General features: G+C 50.0%; 1 non-coding gene across 1 annotated transcript; it reads left to right on the top strand.

Annotated features, from left to right (window-relative positions):
- The first annotated feature begins 5,594 nt into the window (after positions 1-5,594).
- Positions 5,595-5,732, top strand: LOC111753728 (small nucleolar RNA SNORA2/SNORA34 family). Its single transcript, XR_002788522.1, has one exon. It is a non-coding gene; the product is annotated as a small nucleolar RNA SNORA2/SNORA34 family (small nucleolar RNA).

Below are 5,732 nucleotides of genomic sequence, written 5' to 3'. Positions count from 1 at the left end.
TGGAGGACCTGGACCCACAGACATCTAAACAGCAAGCAAGGGCCCGGGGCCAGCCAATAGGAGCCTGTGTTTAGTCCGAACTGGAGGCAGTACTCTGTCTTTGATAATTACCATAAAGCAATATTTTTCCTTGGTTCTTGGCTTTTCATCTGTTAATGGTTTTTTGGCCATTTCTTATAAAGTGGCTAGAAATGAAACTCATGCACTGTAGCGACTGTTCATTATTCAGTGACAGAAAGTAAACCCTACAATAAACATTTACTGAGCACCTAGCACGGGCAGGCGCCCAGTGAACTTTACACTCACTCGCCCTCCTAGCCGCGGTGGGAACAGGCATGACACGGTCCCGATTCCTGATGCTTTGACTTCATGACTTTTTCACTTTATAAGGATGAGGGAGTGGTACACGGTCAGCAGAGGCTGTGCTTTAAGGTCCGGGATTCTCTGGGGCTAGAGCTGCACTGTGCCTGTGTCTCAGTGCTGGGCGGCAGTGGCAGCGAGCAGTGTCCAGGCAGCCACTGGACACTGAGGGAAACAACAGACACTGGCGTGTCCCTGAGCTGCCAAGCCAGGAAGGGTCACGGGTGTGGTGGTCCCTTCTGCTTGTGGTGGTTTATCAGGATGTGATGTTTCTCATCTCCCACCCTGGGAGTGGCCTGGATTCATCCTGCAGTCCTCGGGCAGGCTGTGGTGCCACGTGGACCAGGTGGGATGCCATTGAGTTTTTCCTCCGAGTCATTCATGCAACCATCAAGTAGCCCTTTTACTAGTTGTCTAGTTGGAAAGGTATGACAAGTTCAATTGTTTTCAGTCTTGGCTTATCATCAAAAATAACTAGAACTTGTACTGGTGTTTATTTATTGATTATTTTTGTACTAGAAATCAAACACAGCATCTCTCGCTTGCCAGGCAGGCACAGTGCCACACAGCTATATCTCCAGCCCGTGGTCCTCTCTTTTTCCTTAAGTCGCTTTTGCTGTTGTCTGCCACCATGAATGGTGGCCCCTCCGCCACATGCCACTCTGCCTTGGAGCCAGCTGAGTACGGACTGAAACCTCCACAAACTGTGAGCTAAATCAGCCTTTCCCTCTTTAATTATGGGAGTTGGGGATTTTGTCTCAGCAATGAGAGAAAAATAACTAAGACATCACCCCTATAAAGATACCCTTTTCTGTTTGCCAGCTTCTCTCCAACCACTTCTCCTAAACCAGCAAAAGTTTCTCCATCCTCTATCACAAGAGTTGGCTATGATAGACAGCACAAAAAAATGTCCTGGCTCCCTTTCCACCTCGTGATACCCTACCCTTGCACAACACATGTGCTTTTTTCTCCCTCAGGAGGAAATCAACCAGTTGGGCCCAAAAGAAGAGATTTGTTGTCTTCTTAAAATAATCCTGCATGCTGGACGCACAGCTCATGGCAGAGTGCATGCTTAGCATGTGGAGGGCTCTGTGTTCATTCCCTAGTACTACAAATTAATAACAAAAACCAAGCCAAACACACACACACACCCACACGCTCTTACACTCACACACAGTGCAGTGATGGCTTGTGCTTGGAGTCCCAGCCACTTGGGAGGCTGAAGTGGGAGATTTCTTAAAACCCAGGAGTGTAGGAATAGACTGGGCAACACAAGATCGTCTCAAAAAACAAACCAAGCCAAAAAAATCTGGATTTACTTTTCCGTCCTTTCTTGGTAGATTCTTTGGTATCATTTACAGTAGTATCAGTACGTATCACTTAAGAAGTCCATACAAGGGAGTGTTTATTTCAGTTTATGAGGCTTGCAGGCCAAGGCTTGTGGGGCTTCTCCACGTTGGTGCAGACGTGAGAGCAGGCTGTGTGAGGCTCTTAGGGTTCCACTTGCCAATGCGGTCCGCAGGCAACGAGGATTCTATTTTCAAAACAGATGGGAAGCGTGGAGAGTAATGACTTATCCCCCAAGCTACAGCTGGCCAGGGAAGCCCTCCTGCCGTTGCTCTTGGCCCTCCTTTAAGGCAGGATCAGCTTCCATGGCGGAGATGCTCTTGCAGGGGCTACGGTAAGCCTGGTCGATGCTAAGTGCGAGGCCTGGGAAAGAAACCAGCACCGCTTTGCTCTCAGATGCCTGGCTCCAGGAGGTCAGGCCGTCACTCAAAGGCTGGAGAAGTGACAGAGGGGATGCCCTGAGCTAGCAACTCGGCAGAAGCTGCACTGGCTTGAGTTCAAGCCTCAGCCTTTCATGGTTCTATCTCAAAATGGGAACTCGCCTTGGTATTTCTCTGCTGTAAATTCTGCCTCCACAACAGTAGCATAATTTGCTCCAGAACGTGTTCTCAAACGCTGGCAAATCAGCAGCTGAGCTGTGCCTCTCCTTCCTCAGTGACTCATGTCCCGATCTATCACGGGTAGACGATGCTGCCTCCACTGCTGGCCTTCCTCGAGCCTCGCCCAGTGACTGGACGTCATTTGAGGCTGCCGCTGCTGTGTGGGCCAGGCTCCCTCTGCCCTCAGTGAGGTAGAATCTGCCAGCATTAATCGTAGGAGAATTTGTCAAGGCAACGGAGCAGGCTGATTCAGAGCAGAAATACTGGAAACAGAGCTGCGTGCTTCTCTTGTCCTTCCCACACCATCTGAGACGCGGGGCCATGTGTGACTCACTGAATGTCTGATGAACCCTATGTCTGTCTTCACCCACTTTTAGTCCTCTGGGGCCTGCTTCTTCCCTGATCGCAGGGTTGCAGCTATATTTTAAGCTCAAAGCCCTGTGGGTCTCAGTCGGAGCAGAATACCCTGGAATATACTTAAGTAAATTTATCTCATTGCAGGAACGCTCCCATTTGGGGATTACCTAGCTGTCCCTCAGTCACTCTCCCCCTTTGTAAACTGTCTACAGTGTGTATGTACCCAAGTGATTAGTGTATTCTCATTGTGAACACACACACACACTTTCTACTCACGGCTCTTCTCCAGGTAACACTGCAGAGTCTGGGGCTTCCTCTCTCCTGGGTTTATATCCATACATGCGTGTGTAGAAATACCTTCAGATACTATAAAGAGGAGTTTACTATTGTTTTGAGCCAGCTGTGGTGCACCTATAATCCTAGTTCCGGAGGCTGAGACAGGATGATCACAGGGTTCAAGACCAGCCTGAACTACACAGCAAGACGCTGCTAAAAACATTGTTTTGAAGCTCTTATACATACATATGCAACTCCTTCATGTCTGTCTCCACTGATCTTATTTTTGATTGTTGCAGATGGCTATTTCACTACACAGACTTTTTTTTAGCTTTCCCTGTTAATTGACTTTTTTCCAGCTTCTAACTTACTTAATGTTTTAAAGCCAAGATTTCCACCCAAATTCCCTTGTCCTTCTCTGTGCACTCCAACCCAAAGTGATGACAGACTCAGCTGTCCTGGAGGCGACGTCACTGGTGGCTGGAGGGAATTCTGGGCGGCCAGCAGGGACTCAGGTATGACCCAGTTGGTAGCCTGTTACCACCCAATAATCTGCCTTATTCAAAGCCCATCTTTTCCATCTCACCAAGCTAATGAAAGTCTCCTGACAATGTGTCAGTCAGTGCCAACACAGATGCCAATCTCTTCCCCCTCCTGTGCTCCTGAAAGGGGTTCCCTCCCCACAGTGCTGTGCTGCCTCGGGGAAGTCCAGGTGCCCCAGGCTTTTTACTGCAAGTGTGGGCCAGCCAACCACTGGCGACCCTGGTGACACTGTCCACTTTAGCCTCAGCTCTTGGCTAGGTTTCCCAGTTCAGCTAGAAGTCACCGGGTCTCCATCCAACAGTGGACATTTGGCCCTTTATGGCTTGTGCCTAGATGTCCCCTCAAAGCTCATGTGGTCACGGTGTGGCCTTTTGTCCAGGCTGGATCTCGGTGTGTGACGATGTGATGCTGGGTGGATCATGGTGTGACAGCAGGATTAAGGGAGGGCTACATGCCTAAGGGTGGGAGCCCGGATGAAATGAGGGCTGCGTTTGTCACCGCTTGTCACACTGCTGCTGCTGCGTCTTCTGCCTGCTCTGAGATGCCCTGCTGCCATGCTACCCTGCCTTGGAGCCAGCTATTATGGACTGAAGCTGCCACAAACTGTGCGCTAAGTCAGCCTTGCCCCCTCTAACCTTGGGAACAGTAACTGAGACAGCCTCTTCCACTCCCGCTCCCTAGGTACTGACCAGGGCTTGTGGTGGTGAGGGGCCACGTGACTGGCCTCAGACCTCTAACACACAATTCTGAGGTGGCTTTTGACTACTCCTGCAAGGAATCATACTAAAGCAACGTGTTCAGAGACGAATCAAAGAGAAAAGTTCAGCTGCAAGTAAGCGAGTGATGGAGTTGTTTCTAGCAGTCTGAATCCAGTATGCACCTGAAGGCCAGCCCCGCCCAGCTTCTCATTCATTCCACTTGCCTCCGTGGTTGAACCAATCAGAGCCTTGAGCCCTTCATCAGACTGCAGCTGGACTCGACCTGTGTAGCCACAACCGTCACCGTCCTGCTGTGTGTGTTAGCACACTGACAGTGTGTGGGGGTCTCACCCCGTCCGCGTCATGAGGGAGGCTGTTCTGATGCCTTGGTAGATGAAAGGATTTTGCTCCCATTGGGACACTGTGGCTGGTGTAAAGCCTTGGAGGCGGAACCAGGGGCTCTATCTTCCCCACCCCTGGGAATTTACCTGTGGCTCCTAATGAATACCAATGGGCTACCTGCGCATCACTAATGCCCTCAGGCTCCACCCCAAACCTAAGCTACATGTATGCCCCCACTCCACGTGTCCCACAGAGAGAATGCCAGGCCCTGGAGACAATGCCAGACCCCGGAGGGGCACGGGGTCTCTCCCCAAATTCTTAAAATAAAGGTCATTTATATTTCATACTTCTTTTCAGCCATGCCACAATTCTATCATATGGTTCCCTGACCGGGAATCCAATTCTATCAGTAGACTTTTCTATTTCCTGCTGACTCCCTAGACTCCTGGAGGCAGGACCTGTTTTATTTATCTCTGTTATTTTTTATCTGTTTTATTTATCCCCATCTCTTGGAGAGCTTAAGCTGACAGACATCCTTTGTGCTCTCTAGGTCAGGGCAGAGATCCCCACTGTGACCAGCCACACCAGCCATTTTCTCATGAAGAACCACGGGGTGACCTGGGATGGAAGGAAATCAAATTCACTGGCCAGTGGTAGTCATTCCTGAGAAATATATTCTCTCCTAAGTCTAGAGAGAAAAAAGGGACATCATTCCCCAAGCAAGAAACCCCCCAACTAAGACCTGGACACCAAATCTCTAGAGGTGGAAGGATGGGGCAGCACCCAGAAGTAATTACTTTTTGCTAAGGAAAGAATTCTTGAGACTTTGGACCTGTGAGTGAGGAGAGAGCCAAGCTGAGAGCCTGCATAGGCAAACTGTGGCTGAGGGCAAAGGGCAGTGGGGTGCTGTCTACACAAGCCGGGAACCAGGCACCTGCACGAGGCTATCGGTTCTGGGCTGTGAATCCGGCCCCACCACTGGCTAGGCTGTGACCCCAGGCAGGTTCTTTAACCAGTTTCTCAGAGCCAGGGGATGCACATCTACAGAACAAGGATAATAAGAGAACCCGTTCTGGCCCTGAATCAAGGCCAGCAGCTTCCTGACGCTGTTGGGTTTCAAGCAGGAGCCTAAAGAGATGTCTTTCTATGGTCTCTTGGCCACTTCAGAACTTGGGCAGTGAAATGGTCAATTCATTAGAAAGAAACAGCT

This window comes from Cavia porcellus, unplaced genomic scaffold (assembly GCF_034190915.1).
Source record: "Cavia porcellus strain 051 isolate PalLab524CR breed Dunkin Hartley unplaced genomic scaffold, mCavPor4.1 scaffold_21, whole genome shotgun sequence".
In the NCBI taxonomy this organism is placed as follows: Eukaryota; Metazoa; Chordata; class Mammalia; order Rodentia; family Caviidae; genus Cavia; species Cavia porcellus.
This window is presented reverse-complemented; position numbering and strand designations above follow the sequence as displayed.